Consider the following 22,944-nt stretch of genomic DNA (forward strand, 5'->3'; position numbering starts at 1 on the left):
CGTCATAACCAACAAGTTTTTTCACTGAAGCAATATACGTTCATTAGAAATCCGAATTTGTACACTAGATCTAATATTTGATTTTCCAACCTGAACTATCGAGGATGATACTTGTACTAAATGGTTCAAATGTCTCTGAGCACTATGGGACTTAACATCTGTGGTCATCAGTCCCATAGAACTTAGAACTACTTAAACCTAACTAACCTAAGGACATCACACACATCCATGCCCGAGGCAGGATTCGAACCTGCGACCGTAGCGGTCACGCGGTTCCATACTGAAGCGACTAGAACCGCACGGCCACACCGGCTTGCCGAAAAGTAATGCCTTCGAATTTTTTATGTGAAAACTATTAAAGCTTTTTAAATGAACAAATGTCATTAACATTCTACATCTTTATTCTTTATGTATACATATTTATTTCTCAACATAGACGAACACATTTCTCCCAATGGGAGACCGGTTTGTTGGTACTGTAACTGTACAATGATTGACCTTGTTGACGGGGCCACAACCTCACCTCTTCAAAAATGGCTCTGAGCGCTATGGAACTTAACATCTATGGTCATCAGTCCCCTAGAACTTAGAACTACTTAAACCTAACTATCCTAAGGACATCACACAACACCCAGCCATCACAAACCTCACCTCTGGTTGCACGATTTCATCACTATCAAAGTGAAGTCCTCGAACGTATTCTTTAAGTTTTGGAAACAGATGAAAATCGGATGGGTCCAAGTCGCGACTGTATGGAGGATGATCGATGACAGTGAACCGAAGACATTTAATTGTTGCAGACATCGCAGCGCCCGTGTGTGGTCTGGCATCGTATTGCTAAAGGAGAGGGCGCTACATGGGACAACTCTTCGAATTCGAAACTCGAGTACAGCATGTTGTTTCTCACACACAAACATTCATACACTGATCAGCCAAAACAATGTGATCATTGTCCACCGTGACGTTGGATGCCGCCTGTTGGCGTTGCGTAACAGAAGTATGTAAACGGAGCAGATATGGACGAAGATCACCCTAGCGAAGAGATGGGCTCCAAATGGGGAAATCCATTGGGATAAGCTACTTTGACAAAGGGCAGATTTAATATTACGCAGAGCCTATGAATGATATGAACGAGTATCTCGAAAACGTCGAAGCTGGTCGAATGTTTATGTGCTACTACCGTGGCCATCAACGGAAAAGGCAAAAGGACTCTATGTAAAGAGGTAGACAGACTCTACGAAAAGAGGTATAAGGATAGTGAAACTACCACTAGGCGCTAAATGGTTGGACGTCCACGACTCTTCAGAGATCGTGGGGTTCGGAGGCTTGTCTGCTCTGTAATGTAGGATAGGTGGTGATCTGTGGCATCTCTGCCTAAAAAGCGCAATGCTGGTGCACGCACAATTATTTCGGAGCACACAGTTCGAACATGGAGCTCCGCGACAGAGCATTCCTACGTGTACACATGTTGAACCAACGATACCATCAATTACGATTGCAGTGGGTACGGTACCTTCGGGCTTCGACCGTCGGTCAATGGAAACGTGTCGGCTCTTCGGGTGAATCAAATTTCTGGTACACTAGGTCGATGGTCGTCTCCACAAACGTCGTCACCGAGGTGAACGGCTACTCTAAACGTGCAGTGCGCCACTGACGCAGGCTGGTGGGAGCAGTATTATGCTATAGGAGACATTCTCCTGTGCTTGCGTGTTATCTATGGTAGTAATTGAAGATACTCTGACACCTGCGAACCACCTGAATACCTTCATGCTTGAAGTCTTCCCCGACGGCTATGTCGTCTTTCAGCGGTATAATTGTCTGAATCTCAGAGTCAGGACCATGCTACAGTGGTTTGGGGAGCGTTGTAGTGAACTCACGTTGGTGTCCCATCTGGGTCGCTATGGGGCGTCCTCAGCGCGTACGCAAACCAACGGCCCGTTATTTACGCGAATTACATAACCTGTGCGTGGACACATAATGCCATATACCTTCAAGAACCTACTAACAAACTGTCGGATCCATGATATGCAGAGTCAGTGATGTATTTCGTGCCATAGACGGACAAACAAGCTATTAAGCAGGGGCTCGTAATGTTTTGGCTCATCCGTGTAGTTAAGTTACACACCATCATCTTACACGCTATAGTTTGGAGCCCTCTAGCAGCAGGTGTTGCAACTTGCGTCATCGAAACGGGAAAGTCGACTGAGTAATATGTATGACATGGAAAACATCAACCGATACTGAGAAAAGAATAAAAAAGTCGGAGGCATTGCTTTTTATCAAGTCCTCGTAGTTAAATGTCACATTCACACCGTCGTTATTAGAAGTGGAGCATGAGCTGTATTGTACATGGGTTGCGAAAACGTCTGCTTACTGCAGGAGTGGTTGTAGCAATCGTGATTTAGGAAAACCACATGCAACCTAAATACAGATGTTCAGACAGAGCTCTTAACTAGAATAGAGTGTAACGTTAGGTACCCTTATTTCGTGAGGGGTGGGAACAAATAATGCATCCAGGAACTGCAGATAACCTTGTAGGTAGGGCAACCACAGGTATGAGTAGTCATCTTGAGTATTAATAACCGCTTCAGCTGTATTTAGTCCTTTATTACTGGATCACTACCGGTTCCGTTGCACAAGAGCTCTTAACTAGAATAGAGTGTAACGTTAGGTACCCTTATATCGTGAGGGGTGGGAACAAATAATGCATCCAGGAACTGCAAATAACCTTGTAGGTAGGGCAACCACAGGTATGAGTAGTCATCTTGAGTATTAATAACCGCTTCAGCTGTATTTAGTCCTTTATTACTGGATCACTACCGGTTCTGTTGCACATGTTCACCTGAATAGATAGCTTTTAGTCCCACGAAATCGCTAGTGATCCAAAAATAATGGACTAAATACTGCTGAAGCGGTTATTAATACCTAAGATGCATCCAGGAACATTGTCGGACATGGTCGTTTTCGTGGTCCAAGTGTAACAGTGTGGGCACTCACAATGTTGCTTGGGCATATTGAGCCCCAAGTCTTTGAACAGGGTACACTCACCCATCAGCGGCATTGCGACACTATACTCCTTCCCCATGTACATGTTTTCAGAATGCAATCGGCTCTGACTTCATTTTAATGGATGACAAAGCACGACCGCATCGAATTGAGCAGGTGTAGGTACTCTAGGAACGAGAGGATATTCGGTGAATGAACTGACCTGCTCGTTCCCCTGTTTAGATCTCATCGGGCACGTGTGGGTGCGTTGGGGAGATATATTGCAGCACGTCCACATGCACAACGACCATCGAGCAGTTGTCAACGGTGCTAATGGAGAATGGAACGCATTACCACAACTCCTTACCAGCATATGAGCACGTTGCAAATCATTCATTGCCGTCCGCGGTGATCACACAACCTATTAGTAACCACAGTTTGCTTTCTGTAATGTTCAAGGGACCATCATAAATCGCTCTGACTTCAGTGTAATAAATTATTGTCTTTGAATGTGTCATTTCTGTTTGTCTCATTGCGTGGTTTTTAGCAGTTACCTTGTGCACTATACTACAGTGTACTGTACTGCAGCAGTTTTATGTGTGGTCCAAGTTTGATCGAACAATGTAGTGACACATCATGGCAAAGTTACTTTCGTTTTTAATTTTTGCACGCTATTGTAAGTTACATGTGCAGATAATTCCTTATAAGAGTTAAATTTTCAAGAATTTTCTTCAGCCATCGGAAAATAAAAAAAAATCGCAGATTATAGAGACTACTTTGTGACAGCACGCATACTTGCAGAAACAAGTATGACAACTGTAGAAAAGAAGTCTCATTACTGAAATTAGGGGCATGCGGGAATTGTTGAGTAAAATAGACAAAGTTGTACTACGTATGATAGCTGTGTTTCTAAATATTACATACAGTTGCTCATAATACTGTACTGAACTACTTTTTCTCTTAACACTGAACTTACAAATAAGTGTCTAACAGTTTATAGTAATTACCTTGCTTAATGTACATTTTGTTTAATGGAAGAGTTGAGAACTATTTCTCCCATATAGCTCCGATGCACACATGCATAAATAAGTCTTTAATTACCTTGCTTGATGCAGTTTGCTTTTCTATTCTTCCTTTGTTTTAATGAGGATGAGCCTATAATTATTTGGACTGTAAGAACATTTGAAAAATAGATCTGACCAAATGTTTTACTGTGTATGGATAAAGCAAAACTCACAAAACTGGGAAGATCTATAACGAAGTTAGAACCGTTTGTCATAGAGAAACACAATATCTGTCCATCATTGTGACGGATGAATTTGTCCCTACTTTCCCTGTGTTAGTTTTCATGTCGCATTGCTGTCCTGAGCGGGGGTGGGGGGTGGGGGGGTGGGGGGGGGGGGTTAACTTTGTGACGATTAGTATTCCATTTTGTGAATAATTCAATTGAAATATAACCTTCACTGCCATCAAAATTAAAGGATAGAAAGATACGTTAAAAATGCTATAAGTCTCATTATGCTGCCTAGTTTTACTTTAATAAAAAAGACTGCAGTTTGGGTCTGATTGTTTATGGGAATACTCACAGACTTGTTTGGCACTAGTGAGACTGACACAAACATCATGAAAAATCCGAGGTGGTAAATACTATAAAATAAATGGTAAATATCTCTTGAAACCTATTTAGAAAACATACAAAAATAGATTTTAGCGCGAAATTTATGAATTATATTCATATCGCTACATAATGGTCACATAAAGAATGTGATGAACAAATTGGTCTATCTCGCACAGAGGCAAATAAACATTCATTTTTCTCACTCTTCTCCATTCAATGAGACAAGAGAACACTTAAATACATGCAAAAATAGCTGATTCCTTGATGTGGTTATGAAAGACTTTGCTTACAAGTCAAAAAAGATCTAATTTTTCAGCAGGATCTCTGTAAAGGGCCACACAGTTTTACCTAATGTGTTTCCAGTGAATAAATTCAATCCTTGGCGTATGATTCTGGAAAGTCTGTAAAATTGCCATTAACGTCTGTTATAAGCTCTGTAATGAAGTCAAAACTTTTTCCAGCTACAAATTTCCTTAGGCATTGTAGCAGGTTTTTAAATCACAGAGTGTCAAATGAGCAAATATGGTGGCTCTAATCAAATTCGTACTTCAAGTCCAATCATTTTCTCATTTCCAAAGCATCTTTCTTGTGAGTATATTATCATGATGGAAGGTTTTCCTTTTGCATTTCAGATCTTTTCCTACGTATTTTTTCATCCCTTTGCTCAAGATGACATGCGTAATGATGATCATTTACTGTTGCACCTTCTTAAGTTAGTCAGTGTGAAAATCCACTTTGCATCCCAAAATCGAATTATGATGGAAGCACTTTTTGGACTTTTCCCCATTGAATACAAATTGTCTGCTGAATGATATCTAGCTTTCAGCCCTTACATATTATTTTATGCAAACTTTATTTATATCGCAGGTATAAAACAAGTGTCAATGTTATTTGACAGCATGTGATTCATGGCATGGTCGTACAAAAATACATTATTATATCTGCTATGGGAATCATCCTTAGAATTAAAGTATTAATTATAATATACTATAGGAAGAGTACGCTTTTTGTTTTAAGGGAGACCAATAATCTCGATTTGTGTAATTGTTCCACAAATTTAACTTGAAATTTAATTTTCCTCACTTGTGCATTTCCCCTACCATAGTTTATCCTTTACGTACACGGTCCAGTCAAATTAAGACCACCGCCTACGTTCGACATCAACATGTAATAATCAGTCACAGACGGCAGGTTGCAGGATTTGCAATGGAGGGTATATAAAGACTGTCGGGGTGACGCGGAAGACAGTGCAGTCGTTGTCCTAATGCCGAAGCGACTTATCCGACGTCCTAAAGGGCATGACCAACGGCTTTCGGACCAACGGTGAAAGTTTGTAAACTGTTCACGTGCCGCAATGGTTACAGTATACCGTGGATGGGGAAATGGCGTTATCAAAAACGGCGCCGAGGCAACTGCGATGCACAACGGACCACAGATGACAGGGGTTAACGACGGCTGATGATATATCTACAGACGAATGCACGTGCAACCGTTGAGCAGCCGACCACCCACATAAAACAAGGGGCTGCCAACATTGTGTCCTCAACGACCATTCAGCGAATGTTGCTGCATGTGGGCCATGGCAGCAGGCGCCCTGTATATGTACCCATGCTGACTGCTGTTCATCAGCGACAAAGGCTGGAATTAGCACGCCAGTACCGTAGCTGGACGTTCAGTGAGTAGTGACAAGTGGCGTTTTCAGATGGATCACATTTTATGCTCCATTGCACAGATGGACTTTGGCGCGTACAGCAAATAACCTGCAACAGTCATCGGAAGGGTCCAGGACGGAGCGTATTCCCTGGGTGATCTTGTCATTATGCAATGCAAAATGGATCAACACAAGTTTGCATCTATGCTTTGGGAACATGTCCACCCGTACATGCAGTTTGTTTCCCTCGACACGATGTCATCTACTAGCAGAGCAATGCAACGTATCACATAGCTCGCAGAGACTGCGTGGTTCAAAGAGCACCAGGATGAGTTTATCACATTCCACTGGCCACAAAACACCCCAGATGTAAGCCCAATCGAGAATCTATGGGACCACCTCGATCGGGCTGTTCGCTCTACGGAGCGTCAACCGAGAAACCTAGCGCTGCTGACAACGGCGCTGGAGTCGGCATGGCTACACAACCCTGTTGGTACTTTCTAGAGCCTCAAAAATTGGTTCAAATGGTTCAGATCATTATGGGACTTAACATCTGAGGTCATCAGTCCCCTAGAACTTAGAACTACCTAAACCTAACTTACCTAAGGACATCACACACATCCATGCCCGAGGCAGGATTCGAACCTGCACCGTAGCGGTCGCGCGGTTGCAGACTGAAGCGCCTAGAACCGCTCGGTCACACCGGCCGGCTTCTAGAGCCTCACTGATTCTCTTCTTTTTATTTAGGCTTTTGACTGATGGTCATATTGATGTGAATGGACAGTGTATATCTACAGCTTTGTGTTAAAATTTTCTTCTGTGCCATTATTGCACCTTGGAAGAAGAAATTTTTCTTTCAGTGTTTGCCAACCCACCTTTCGACAGGACTACATTTTCCAAAGTTGTTCACCAGAGAAGTCCGAAGTCCGGTTCACAAGATAAGTGAATACTGTGGAACTTCCAAAGTTTGTGGTTCAGATTATAAGGTTAACGCGTTCGGCATGTAAACTATTGGGAACGATGGGTAGCTCAAGACATCTCTAGTTGCACTACATACTAAGAACAATTTATACATAACAGTAAAGTAGTTATAGATGTGCTGAATCATAGACACAGATGATAATAATCCGAGGGGATACCTGACAGTAAATTTAGGTGTTAACGTTTCACATACTTTATATCAGGGTATCTGGATAGCCAATACGATTCGAAATTGACCCCTATATGTCATGAGAAGCGGATCCGCCAGTACAAAAATAGACGGGGAGTATTTTCTTGTCAGCAGAGAAGCAGTAACAGCAGAACGGATGGACCAGGTGGGCTCAGTGCCTTCGAACGTGAACTACTCGTTGGATGTCCCCTGAGTAACCTATCCATCAGGGTCTCTTCAAACCTTTCAAAGCAGCACAAGTCGATTGCTCATGATGTAATTGTGAAGCGTAAACGTGAAGTGCCACCACAGCTAAACAGATACCAGGCAGATCTCATGGACCACAGGGACTGTCGAGATTTGCAAAGAGTAGTTATAAATAAAGACATGAACCAGCGGTCGAGCATCTCCTCATATGGTATATATTTCTTTAGTTGATGCTGATCGATGGTTGAGGTGGCGAAAACAGCGAAGCCACTGAACAGTGGACGACTGGAAACGACTGAGCTTGAGAGATGAATCACGCTTCATACTTTAGCAATCCGTTGGAGGGGCTTGGGTTTGGCGAATGCCTGGAAGAGTTACTCGCCATCACGCATAGTGCCACCAGGGATGCATGGGGGAGGTGGTGTAACGGTATGAGGGTATTTTCTGTGGTTAGAGTGAGTTACTCTTGTTGCGCTTAAGAAAACGCCAAATAAGGAAGGATATGAACGCATTTTACAATACCGTGAACTGCGTAAAGTTTGGGAGCAATTGGAATACACTGATTGTTTGTATCAGCATGACAATGCATCCGTCATAAAGCAGCATCTGTGAGGCAATGTTTTGTGAACAATAACAATCCTGAAATCGAATGGCCAGCCTAGAGTCCCCACCTGAGGGCAGTGGAACACCTTTGTGATGAGTTAGAACATCGATTTAGCTCCAGACCCCAGCGTCCGACACACCACCTTCTCTGGTCTCGGCTCTTGAGGAAGAATGGTCAGCCGTTTCTCCGCAGACATTCAGGCACCTCACTGAAACTGCCCCCAGCAGGACTGCAGCTGTGATAAAGGTGGACACACCACAGTAATATCCACCAATCGGGGTCTGGATACTTTTCGTCAGATACTTTATCTGAGTTTTGGAATGAAACTTTATTACAGACAGGAACGCGAGACTGGCTGAATAACTAAAAGCTTTTCTTATCTGCATGATACGGTGGTGTATTTATTACCAAAAGTACATTTTTGGAAATAGTTGTGTCTAACATGGAAGAAAAATAATGTAAATATTCACGCACATGGGACTTTTGAGGCATAAAAAGAATGATCAGATTATAGAAGATATGTAGCACAGAAAGGAAATCAGAAACCATAATCGATGATACATCTACCGTTCGTGTTAGCCCAGTGTTGCCTAGGACGTTGGAATCTTCCGTTTCGTGACCAACTGCGTGAAGAGAAGACGTAATAGGTCCCACGCGATGGCTATGCATAACCCTCCGGGTACAAGGTTGTACAGCTAATTAGCGGTGGAAGGCGGCCGTGTCCGAGGAAACTGTACTTTCCAGTGGATACGTCTCCGATGTGTCATAATAACTTGCCAGTGCTATATGTTCATGAGAGTTCAGCTACCGTATAAAATACTGACAAACGATATTTATGGCATGCATGAGGAAAATATTAACGAGGGATCTATGGTAGATAAATAGGCGTCATCACATAAATAAGTAATGATGGTAATATCTTTTTGACGATTCAGTCTTCTCCTTCTGAAGTTAAGGTAAATATGAACACCAAGTACTGCAATATTTAGAGCTTTCTCGTGACAGATCAGTTTTCTTCCGAATGGAACATCGCCGTCCTACATTTTTCTAGAAATTGTTTACTGTGCAACATTCCTCAGATGAATTCCATTTTGCATATGTTTCAAAGAAGTCTGTAAGAATCCAAGTAGGGTTGCCTGTGATATATGCAAAGGCCGAGTGTTCTGCAGTAACATTAATATTCGTAACACTTTTGCGTATATACACTACTGACCATTAAAATTACTACACCACGAAGATGACGTGCTACAGACGCGAAATTTAACCGACAGGAAGAAGATTCTGTGATAAGCAGATGATTAGCTTTTCAGAGCATTCACACAAGGTTGGCACCGGTGGCGACACCTACAACGTGCTGACACGAGGAAAGTTTCCAACCGATTTCTCATACACAAAAAGCAGAACACCGGCGTTGCCTGGTGAAACGTTATTCTGATGCCTCGTGTAAGGAGGAGAAATGCGTACCATCACGTTTACGACTTTGATAAAGGTCAGATTGTAGCCTATCGCGATTGCGGTTTAGCGTATCGCGACACTGCTGCTCGCGTTGCTCGAGATCCAATGGCTGTTAGCAGAATATGGAATCGGTGGGTACAGTAGGGTAATACGGAACGCCGTGCTGGATCCGAACGGCCTCGTATCACTAGCAGTCGACATGACAGGCATCTTATCCGCACGGCTGTAACGGATCGTGCAGCCACGTATCAATCCCTGAGTCAACAGATGGGGACGTTTGCAAGACAACAAGCATCTGCACGAACAGTTCGACGACGTTTGCAGCAGCATGGACTATCAGCTCGGAGATCATGGCTGCGTTACCCTTGACGCTGCATCACAGACAGGAGCGCCTGCGATGGTGTACTCAACGACGAACCTGGGTGCACGAATGGCAAAACGCCATTTTTTCGGATGAATTCAAGTTCTGTTTACAGCATCATAATGGTCGCATCCGTGTGTGGCGACATCGTGGTCAACACATTGGAAGCATGTATTCGTCATCGCCATACTGACGTAGCACCCGGCGTGATGGTATGGGGTGACATTAGTTACACGTCTCGGACAGCTCTTGTTCGCATTGACGGCACTTTGAACAGTGAACGTTACATTTCAGATGTGTTACGACCCGTGGTTCTATCCTTCATTCGATCCCTGCGAAACCTTACATTTCAGCAGGATAATGCACGACCGCATGTTGCAGGGCCTCCACGGGCCTTTCTGGATACAGAAAATGTTCGACTGCTGCCCTGGTCAGCACATTCTCCAGATCTCCTACCAAGTGAAAACGTGTGGTCAATGGTGGCCGAGCAACTGGCTCGTCACAATACGCTAGTCACAACTCTTGGCGACCTGTGGTATCGTTTTGAAGCTGCATGGGCAGCTGTACCTGTACACGCCATCCAAGCTCTGTTTGACTCAATTCCCAGGCGTATCAAGGCAAGAGGTGGTTGTTCTGGGTACAGAATTAAAAAATGGTTCAAATTGCTCTGAGCGCTATGGGACTTAACATCTGAGGTCATCAAATGGTTCAAATGGCTCTGAGGGCTGTGGGACTTTACGTCTGAGGTCATCAGTCCCCTAGAACTTAGAACTACATAAACCTAACCAACCTAAGGACATCACACACATCCATGCCCTAGGCATGATTCGAACCTGCGACCGTAGCGGTCGAGCGGTTCCAGACTGAAGACCCTAGAACCGCTCTGCCACACTGGCCGGTGGTACTGATTTCTCAGGATCTATGCACCCAAAATGCTTGAAAACGTAATCACATGTCAGTTCTAGTATAATATATTTGTTCAATGAATACCCGTTTATTATCTGCATTTCTTCTTGGTGTAGCAATTTTAATTGCCAGTAGTGTAGTGAGATATTGAACCAAACATGTTTGCTTTAATATATTGATAGTTTTATAAAGTATTAAGGATTCTCATTTTACGTGGGGCACTGTGTGTTAAACGGATGACATCCTTAGCTGAAGATGGTGGTATATTATATTGCCTGACAGGTGGGACCCAGCACGTTGTCCTGTATGAAGAGTCGCCTGCAGACATTGAAGTTCTCGTGCATCCAATGGAATATGATGGGGCTGTTACTGCTCAGATTACACGTTAATGACTTTGCGAATTGTATTAGTTGCAGCCTCAGACTTTTTGCAGATACTGCAATTATGTGTGAGGAAATTCTATATGATAAAACGTGAAGTAATATTCAACTAGATCTCGATAAAATATCAAACTCATCCAGAGACTGGAAAATAGTTGTTAATGTAGAAAGTGCAAGGCCGTAAAACTCACGAAACAGAAAAGTGTGGTTTCCTTAGTGTACAAGAAGAACGAGTCACAAATCCTGTCAGTCATGTCATGCAAATATCTGGGAGTAACAATGCTCAGAGGCACGAAGCGGAACGATGGGAAAGGGTCACTGTAGATAAAGCCAATATCAGGCTACTATTGTTTCGTGAGATTGTGGGAAACAGCTGTTTGTCTCTAAACGAAACTGTGCAAAAAAACACATACTCATGAATACGGCCCCAGTATAGGGAACTAACACGAGAAATCTAGCGTATACAAAGATGGGCCGTGCGATTCGTCACAGGTTTGTTCGGCTGGCGAGAGAGAATAGCAGGAATGCTGAAAAATCTTACGTAGCAAAACCTCAAAGAATGTGTTTGAAAAAACTTCAAAGTCCATCGTTCGGGGCATAAACACCGAATATTTTTCAGCTTTATATGTATATATGGTTCAAATGGCTCTGAGCACTATGGGACTTAACTTCTAAGATCATCAGTCCCCTAGAACTTAGAACTACTTTAAACCTAACTAACCTAATGACATCACACACATCCATGCCCGGGGCAGGATTCGAACCTGCAACCGTAGCGGTCGCACGGTTCCAGACTGTAGCGCCTAGAACCGCTTGGCCACCCCGGCCGGCTATGTATACATTTCACAGCTTTAACTCGAATAAAATTAGTCAAACAACAGTTCGCTCCGTCGCGTATAAGTAGTCATTCTTCCCACGCTCACGGAACAAGAATAAATCATAATGCCTGGTACAATAAAAAAAATCTTCTGCCACTTAGTTCACAATGATCAGGAAAATATAGATGTAAATACGTAAAACAATATTACGAGATAGTTGCATTTGCCTTTTTGTTTTGAGTTTCTTTGCGTCACTCTACGTCCTTTTAACACTCTCCTCAAAAGAAAATGATAAGAGGATCTGCTCATTTGGTAGTTAATAATGAACAATAGATGACGTATCTTATATACCTGCTTCCAAAGACATTTCCTCGACAAATTAAGTGCTGTGAATTTCCAACAAAAAAGTAGCTGTTGCTGGACAATCATTTTGTATTAATCTAATGCTGCAGACATCATCAGCGTCTACAGTGAAGAACTTCAAGTGATCTCTCAAATAGTTATTTAATCGTCAGTTGAGTCGGTTATCTACAGCTGACAGAATCGTTCCTTTAAAGACAATTTTTTTTCCGAAAAGTGTACCAGTGGCACTATGGACACTCACACTTACCTATGAGTAGCTTTACACAGAGGTTTGCTCGCGTATTACAGAAATTTGCAGTTAGTAAAATGCTTTTTTGGTGGAAGTGGGGATTTCAGTTATTGTATTATCACGCAAGGAACTGAGACAAGCTGTTAATTTGAGAAAATAAACGAAGACCGCTTTGACAACGTCATGTCACGGTTAACGATTTTTACTGCCTTGTTACTGTGTCAACAATGTTGTTGAAGGTCGAAACCCACAACCGCTCTCCAGACAAAACGTAATGAAAATTGTTATCAGCGGGAGATAGGCAGGTGAGGTGTAAGCAGAGGGAGAGAAGAAGTTTCATCGTCCCGTCCAAACATGTGAAATTGGCGTCTGGTTTTCAGACTTTTTTCTGCACGGCATTAAGACACAGGAATGGTTTGTGACGAGTTAATCAACATAAATGTCGTAGCCTAAGTTCAAATTCACAATTTTTTACCGCAGAGTTTACCTAATTGGATATTTATGAGCAGGTGGCACTTATTCTCAGTATTCGTATCTTGGTCAACGGCACTCGTGTTTTCACTCTCTTCCGCTATATCATTAACACTTTAATCTGTATTTTTAAACTTGTTAACGCTTTATGATCTCCTGATGGTCTCTGAACGAAACATCACATTCTTATATACTGGGTGTTACAAAAGGGTACGGCCAAACTTTCAGGAAACATTCCTCACACACAAGGAAAGAAAATATGTTATGTGGACATGTGTCCGGAAACGCTTACTTTCCATGTTAGAGCTCATTTTATTACTTCTCTTCAAATCACACTGATCATGGAATGGAAACACACAGCAACAGAACGTACCAGCGTGACTTCAAACACTTTATTACAGGAAATGTTCAAAATGTCCTCCGTTAGCGAGGATACATGCATCCACCCTCCGTCGCATGGAATCCCTGATGCACTGATGCGGCCCTGGAGAATGGCGTATTGTATCACAGCCGTCCACAATACCAGCACGAAGAGTCTCTACACTTGGTACCGGGCTTGCGTAGACAAGTGCTTTAAAATGCCCCCATAAATGAAAGTCAAGAGGGTTGAGGTCAGGAGAGCGTGGAGGCCATGGACTTGGTCCGCCTCTACCAATCCATCGGTCATCGAATCTGTTGTTGAGAAGCGTACGAACACTTCGACTGAAATGTGCGGGAACTCCATCGTGCATGAACCACATGTTGTGTCGTACTTGTAAAGGCACATGTTCTAGCAGCACATCCCGTATGAAATCATGATAACGTGCTCCATTGAGCGTAGGTGGAAGAACATGGGGCCCAATCAAGACATCACCAACAATGCCTGCCCAGACGTTCACAGAAAATCTGTGTTGATGACGTGATTGCACAATTGCGTGCGGATTCTCGTCAGCCCACACATGTTGATTGTGAAAATTTACGATTTGATCACGTTGGAATGAAGCCTCATCCGTAAAGAGAACATTTGCACTGAAATGAGGATTGACACATTGTTGGATGAACCATTCGCAGAAGTGTACCCGTAGAGGCCAATCAGCTGCTGATAGTGCCTGCACACGCTGTACATGGTACGGAAACAACTGGTTCTCGCGTAGCACTCTCCATACAGAGACGTGGTCAACGTTACCTTGTACAGCAGCAACTTCTCTGACGCTGACATTAGGGTTATCGTCAACTGCACGAAGAATTGCCTCATCCATTGCAGGTGTCCTCGTCGTTCTAGGCCTTCCCCAGTCGCGAGTCATAGGCTGCTGGAATGTTCCATGCTCCCTAAGAAGCCGATCAGTTGCTTCGAACGTCTTCCTGTAGGGACACCTTCGTTCTGGACATCTGTTTCGATACAAACGTACCGCTCCACGGCTATTGCCCCGTGCTAATGCAGACATCATATGGGCATCTGCCAACTCCGCATTTGTAAACATTGCGCTGGCTGCAAAACCACGTTCGTGATGAACAATAACCTGTTGATGCTACGCACTGATGTGCTTGATGCTAGTACTGTAGAGCAATGAGTCGCATGTCAACACAAGCACCGAAGTCGACATTACCTTCCTTCAAATGGGCCAACTGGCGGTGAATCGAGGAAGTACAGTACATACTGACGTCCGCCCCAGTAGCTGAGTGGTCAGCGTGACGGATTGCCGTCCTCTGGGCCCGGGTTCGATTCCCGGCTGGGTCGGAGATTTTCTCCGCTCAGGGACTGGGTGTTGTGTTGTGTTCATCATCATTTCATCCCCATCCGGCGTGCAGGTCGCCCAATGTGGCGCCGAATGTAATAAGACCTGCGATATGGCGGCCGGACCTGCCCCGCGAGGGGCCTCCCGGCCAATGACGCCAAACGCTCATTTCCATTTCCAGTACATACTGACGAAACTAAAATGAGCTCTAACATGGAAATTAAGCGTTTCCGGACACATGTCCACATAACATCTTTTCTTTATTTGTGTGTGAGGAATGTTTCCTGAAAGTTTGGCCGTACCTTTTTGTAACACCCTATACACATATACACTCCTGGAAATGGAAAAAAGAACACATTGACACCGGTGTGTCAGACCCACCATACTTGCTCCGGACACTGCGAGAGGGCTGTACAAGCAATGATCACACGCACGGCACAGCGGACACACCAGGAACCGCGGTGTTGGCCGTCGAATGGCGCTAGCTGCGCAGCATTTGTGCACCGCCGCCGTCAGTGTCAGCCAGTTTGCCGTGGCATACGGAGCTCCATCGCAGTCTTTAACACTGGTAGCATGCCGCGACAGCGTGGACGTGAACCGTATGTGCAGTTGACGGACTTTGAGCGAGGGCGTATAGTGGGTATGCGGGAGGCCGGGTGGACGTACCGCCGAATTGCTCAACACGTGGGGCGTGAGGTCTCCACAGTACATCGATGTTGTCGCCAGTGGTCGGCGGAAGGTGCACGTGCCCGTCGACCTGGGACCGGACCGCAGCGACGCACGGATGCACGCCAAGACCGTAGGATCCTACGCAGTGCCGTAGGGGACCGCACCGCCACTTCCCAGCAAATTAGGGACACTGTTGCTCCTGGGGTATCGGCGAGGACCATTCGCAACCGTCTCCATGAAGCTGGGCTACGGTCCCGCACACCGTTAGGCCGTCTTCCGCTCACGCCCCAACATCGTGCAGCCCGCCTCCAGTGGTGTCGCGACAGGCGTGAATGGAGGGACGAATGGAGACGTGTCGTCTTCAGCGATGAGAGTCGCTTCTGCCTTGGTGCCAATGACGGTCGTATGCGTGTTTGGCGCCGTGCAGGTGAGCGCCACAATCAGGACTGCATACGACCGAGGCACACAGGGCCAACACCCGGCATCATGGTGTGGGGAGCGATCTCCTACACTGGCCGTACACCACTGGTGATCGTCGAGGGGACACAGAATAGTGCACGGTACATCCAAACCGTCATCGAACCCATCGTTCTACCATTCCTAGACCGGCAAGGGAACTTGCTGTTTCAACAGGACAATGCACGTCCGCATGTATCCCGTGCCACCCAACGTGCTCTAGAAGGTGTAAGTCAACTACCCTGGCCAGCAAGATCTCCGGATCTGTCCCCCATTGAGCATGTTTGGGACTGGATGAAGCGTCGTCTCACGCGGTCTGCACGTCCAGCACGAGCGCTGGTCCAACTGAGGCGCCAGGTGGAAATGCCATGGTAAGCCGTTCCACAGGACTACATCCAGCATCTCTACGATCGTCTCCATGGGAGAATAGCAGCCTGCATTGCTGCGAAAGGTGGATATACACTGTACTAGTGCCGACATTGTGCATGCTCTGTTGCCTGTGTCTATGTGCCTGTGGTTCTGTCAGTGTGATCATGTGATGTATCTGACCCCAGGAATGTGTCAATAAAGTTTCCCCTTCCTGGGACAATGAATTCACGGTGTTCTTATTTCAATTTCCAGGAGTGTATATATATATATATATATATATATATATATATATATATATATATATATATATATATATATTGGCTCCCCGGCTATTTGACCATCTTCTGTGCGGATGCACAAACAGTCCTCGAACTCCTACGGGAATCGGAAAAAGCCTCGAGTAATGAGTATAATGGGCAGGGGCACTGTGAATGTAGTGACAATAACTTGAGAATGTGGGTGTCACGGGAGGCGTGCCGGAGATAAGTCCCTGCAGTCGCACTATCCTCTGTGTCCTCGGTGGCTGAGATGGGGCCGACAGAGTAGCTCAGCGTGTTCGGTCTGAGAGCCGGTAGCTCTCCATATTAAAAAAAATAAAAATAAAAATAAAATTTAAAAAAACTGAGTAAAGGAATCATCTATCAACTTGAACGGATGTCATGTGACGTCCGCCCAGACCAAACACAACGAACAATACCGAACAAAATGAAAAAAGAAAATAAAAAGATGGGTTGAGCGTCTGCGTCTGCCCCGGTCGGGGCACACATTTTCAACTGTCCCCGTTGACTTACACCAACGCCTGTATGCTGCTAGGGGTATTCATTTTATTGTAACATCACATTCTTAGTTGAAAATATTTTAAACTGGAATTATCATTTTCATTGTATTCAGCTGACTAATTTCCACTTTCGGGTACTGTATGTAAAGAAAAAAAAAAGATCTTATGCTAGTAGCCAGCCTGTCTCCTGCTCTGTTTCTTCTATTTTCCTGAGTGCCAGTATTCGTATTCTCACATTATTCTTGGTTGAATTCTGTTTCAAAGACAGCCAGACACATAACTAGTGTGTTCACATTTTAGCATAATATTTCCATTTTGCTAATACAGCGCGCAAAAATCTGGTGGTTTGTTTATAATCGTATAGTGATAGTTATTATTAACTTGATTCGTATGACTCTCACGCCCAAGCTGGTGTATAAACTGACGAGAAGTAACTGAATTATTTGGCGCTCTTTTATTTATAATATATTGAGTCATTTGGTGTTGTCAGTTTAACAGCATTTATCTTTTTAGACTTTTGGCTTCCTCAGAGTATAAGATTGTTAGATGAACTTCCTCTTTCGTAATAATCCACTGCTTATCGTGTGACGAAACGCATTTCTGTCTCTGTCAATAATATCGTTAATAAGACTTACCAGCTTAAAAACTTAAACCCAACTTTCTTATATGTCGGACACAATACGCCATGACCCTCGTGACCTGAGCATGCACCGAGCGAGGTGGGGCAGGGATTAGCGCACTGGACTCACATTTGGGAGGACAACAGTTGAAACCCGCGTCTGGCCATCCTGATTTCGGTTTTCCGTGATTTCCCTAAATTGCTTCAGGCAGATGCCAGGATGGTTACTTTGAAAGGGCACCGCCGATTTCCTGCTCTATCCTTCATTAATCCGAAAGCACCGATGACCTCTCTGTTTGATCCCCTCCCCGCAAACCAACCAACCATGAGCAAGCCTACATATTTGATAAACTATTCAAAATGCCAGAAAGAGTCATCCAAGCGGTAGTATACAAAGTGGCGAATACTTTTCTCCATGGATGTCATGGTTAACGATTTTTACTGCCTTGTTACTGTGTCAACACTGTATCCTTTTAATAGAAGGTTGCGATTTTCCTAACACTATAAAGGAGCACTTGAAAAGATAAGTACGGCGATATAATCTTTGAATTTATTTTCGCTGCAGTTTCTCATTATAAAGGTAAAAAAAGAAATTAAATATGAATGACTAGGTTCACGAGACACTCACGAAAACATAGCGTTTTGGGGCTGCATCTCTCTGTGACCTTCAGATACAGCAGAATTTTCTCTTCTTTTTACAGAAAAGTTTCAATGCAAATGTTAACAAGCGTTGTATCATTGACTTACTCTTTGTCAGTGCCATTTAAAGCCAAAGTTATTATTCGTAGTGAGCCTTGTACGACGATATGGAACCATTTATGAAATGTTGTATGTATCGACGTTACGTGAAACCTGTTGTTTGTATAAAGAATATTGATGATACGTATCTTGTGCCCTGTCTTCTATTGATTTTGTATTCTATCACTAACTAATAGAACGGGCATGTGGAAATTTAATAACACAAGCTCCTTCTGGACTGATTGATGTTTGCAGAATTTCTGTAATGTCGTCACTAGAGGAGGTCACGATATGGTGTCGCTCAAATTATATTCATACATAGCACTGCTAATAGAGCAACAAAAGATACACTTAAGAGGTTCCATGCCTTCTTTTGCATTTCGCCTCTCATTTTCATTGATTTTATTAATGTTTTATGTCACTGTACGGTGGTAACAGGCCGAATAAGGTTATTCTAATGAGAGTATTTGTACTTTTCACTTGATCGCTATGCATGTTTGGAACTGTATGTGGTCTTGCTTTTAGTTTCCTCTGTTATTTCCCTGGGTGGCGACCACCGGAGAACGCGGCACACTGCGTATCTGGTGGGGGACTGCACTTCCACGAATACTGAGAGGGTCGTCCATCAATGGGCTTGAGCACCTGGTGGGACGACTGACCTCAGTCAAGTTTCGCCTATTGTATGCAGGGCGAAACGACATGCGAGCCGTCTGAGTGTCGCCGCAGTTTATGTGTGTACCGTTTCAGCGCATCTGGAACGAAGACTGCTGGCGCCGACTAACTGCATTGTCCTTATGATTCTGAGAATACTTGTGGAACGTGCCCTGCTGGGCGCGACTGTCTGGCACCAGCTGGCCAGTGGTTTCCGTAGCCAGTCAAATGGCAAGTTCAGTGCCCCGAGCTAAATAGCAGAGACATGGTTGCTCAACTTCAATTGAGGCCAGCTGAAGTCATAAAGCCCTGCTCGAAATTGGAGGGAATGGTCTCTATTGGTCCTGGTTACAAATGGTTCAAATGGCTCTGAGCACTATGGGACTTAACTTCTGAGGTCATCAGTGCCCTGGAACTTAGAACTACTTAAACCTAACTAACCTAAGGACATCACACAAATCCATGCCCGTGGCAGGATTCGAACCTGCGACCATAGCGGTCGCGCGGTTCCAGACTGTAGCGCCTAGAACCGCTCGGCCACCCCGGCTGGCCTGATTACATTTTATGATTATGCAGCTTACAATAAACAGATTAATTTTATATGAAACACATAAATTAGCTTTACCTGCAACGTTTGTAGAGGTCTCTGCAAGTTGGATTCTCTCGGGTACAGCTGAATGGGACGGACAACGTACACAAATTATCAGATGACCTGTAACAAAGACCGAATCCGGTAATCTGAATAAACATAAAAGTGACTCAGACTGTGTCTGTTTTTCTTCACTCCACATTGATCAGCCAGAACAGTACGACCATCGACCTAATAGCCGGTATGTCCACCCTTGACACTGATAACAGCGGCGTCGCCAGAGGGACTTAGCACTACATTTGTAAACACGTCACCTAATACCTGTAAAGTCCAGGGAGGCGGATGAAGAGCTCTGATGCCACATCATATCCCAGATATGTTCGATCGGTCTCAGATCTGAAGAGCTGGGGGATCAGTACATCAATGGGAATTCGTCACTGTTCCTCAGACCACTCCATCTCGCTCCTCACCTTCAGACATGGCGCATTATCTCGCTGAAAAATGTCACTGCCGTCGGAAAGCATGATATTTATGAATTGGTGTGCCTCATCTGTAACCAGTGTAAGATACTCCTTGGCCGTCATGGTGCCCTGCATGGGCTCTGCTGGACCCAAGGATGCCCACGAGAATGTTCCCCAGAGCATGATGGGGCCGCCGCTAGCTTGTCTCCATTCCACAGTACAGGTGTGAAGGAGCTGTTCGTCTGGAAGACGACAGATTCACTCCTCCCATCGGCATGATGAAGAAGGTATCGGGATTCACCAGACCATGCAACCCTCTGCCACGACGTCAACGTCTAGTGCCGATGGTCACTTGTCAATGTCAGTCGCAGTTGTCGATGTCGTAGTGTTAACATTGTCACACGCATAGGTTCCCGGCTGCGGGGGCCAGTCGTTAGGAGTGTTCGGTGCACTGTGTGTTCACGTACACTTATACCATGCCTAGCGCTGAAGTCTGATGTTAGTCCATCACAGTTCGTCGCCTGTCCTCTTTTATCAGTCTGCCCAACGTACGATGTCCGACATCTGTAATGAGATGTGGCCGCCCAACCCACGACGTGGTTTCACCTTTGTTTCGCCACGTGTTGAAGAAACTCACCACAGCACTCCTCGAACAGCAGACAAGTCGTGCAGTTTCCGAAATGCTCGTGCCTGCCCTCGGTCAAACTCAGATAGATTGCGCGCCTTCCCGATTCTATACACGGATAGCACATTCCCTGATTCTACATGCGGCGTGCGTGTATCTGACTAGCAGTCATTCCTCTACTGGTGACGCTGCTATCGCCTGGACAGGTTTATATCGATTGTAGGTGGGTGGTCATGATTTTCTGGCTGATGAGTGTATTCAAAGTGAGCACGGTGACTCAGACTCATGTCTTCGGTTATTACAAGCAAAACTATTACAACTAATATATAAATGATGCCAGTGTTAAATGAAAAGGCGAGTGACCTTACTACATTCAAACTAGTAATTTACATTAAACTACGTGTGGGAAAACGTTCCTCTGTTCTGACCTCCAAGCAGAACGACGATACTCTCTACCTCAGAACAACTCAGTAGACACCGTGCAAGCTCGCAAGCTCTCAAGTATATCGGGTCGATTGGACTGAACAAAAACGTAATTACATTTGGCTCCCTAAGTGTATTATCACCTCAAAATACTGTAGAACAGCAGTGTGCATCTAGTGAGGTTAATGTGGATTGTGGCTGAGCTACAGTCTTGCAGAAATTCTGTGAACTTTCTGTAGAGGACTGTTGTCCAGTAACAGCTAAGAGCGTGATCGACTCTCCAACTGGTGCGTTATGTGAGTTGGAGAGGGCTAAGGGAGACCATCGGATGCGTAAGGCTGCTGCAGCTTGTATGTTGTCTAACAACCCGAGAATACAGCTTCCTAGGCACCCTATATTGTACGAGTGGACAGGATCCCACATTGACATCAAGGATACACAAACAAACCCTGTGCCTCGCGGCCACAGAATTTTCTGTTTTGTTCTGCTGGCGCCTTTATTCTCTTTTGTCTTTTCTTTGCAGGGGCGTTTGCTTGCTTTAACAGTCTCTTTTGCTAATCAGTGTTTTCAGGTGGGCGTTACAAAAACTTTCTTTGCTTTTGTACTTATTTATTTTTTTGCTTGCTTTGTCTGTTTCTTGAATTCGTCTCTTCCATCGTGCCCACTCCATCTATCCCACCTCCTGCTCAGGCGCCACAATTGCAAGCGTTAGATGCAACACAGCTAATACAGGTGTTTCAGTTCCAGACTCAGCAAATATCTTTGCTGCTCAACATGGTGCAGCAGCTACTGGCCAACGCTGCCCACCTGACGGAACAAGCACCACATGCTACAGCTGTTATACCGCCTTTTCGTCAGTTTCTTAACAAGAGGAGGAATGGCTCGAGTGGTTGCAACAGTTCGAAGCCTACGTACTTGCTCACAATGTACCAGGTAGTGTGAAAGGCCGTTACTTTCTCACAAAGTTATGAAGTGCAGTGTTCCACCTCATTAACATACTATTTCCTAACGCCACTCTGAGTGAGCTTTCGTATGAACAAGTTGTAGATTTTCTAACTAAATATTATGACCAACAAGTGAATGTGGTAGCAGCTAAGTATCAATTCTTGAACTGTAAAAAACGGTCAGAACAAACTCATCGCGGTTGGGTAACATATTTTCAGGAGATTGTAAGGAAATGCAAATTCAGTTGTGCTTGTGGGGCTTTATATTCAGATGTTATGTTGCGGGATGCGATCGTGTATAATGTACCTGATGTCAAACCGAGAGAACAGATTTTGAAGCAGTCTGATCCATCATTTCTCAGGTAGTACAAATACTAGATCAGTAGGATTCAGGTGCTCTATCAGCCGATAAATTTGAGCAGCCAGCAATTTGTTGCGTTGAGTCTCTTGTATGCGATCGGCCCATTTGGCAGCGGCAGTTTGGGCTTGCCACGCCAAGTAAACAATGCTTCACGCCCCGTAAGCAGCTCGCTAAATAGGCCACTCGCTACACAGGCGAACACAATTAAGTCTTGTCTTCGGTGTTATTCACGGCACAAACACAAAGACTGTCCCTCCTGACAGTGTGGAAAGAAAGGACATGTACAATCAGTATGTTTGCAATGGAACAAACATATGAATTCGGCCCACTCCCAAAAATCTAGTCACG

This window comes from Schistocerca piceifrons, chromosome X, assembly GCF_021461385.2.
Source record: "Schistocerca piceifrons isolate TAMUIC-IGC-003096 chromosome X, iqSchPice1.1, whole genome shotgun sequence".
NCBI lineage: Eukaryota > Metazoa > Arthropoda > Insecta > Orthoptera > Acrididae > Schistocerca > Schistocerca piceifrons.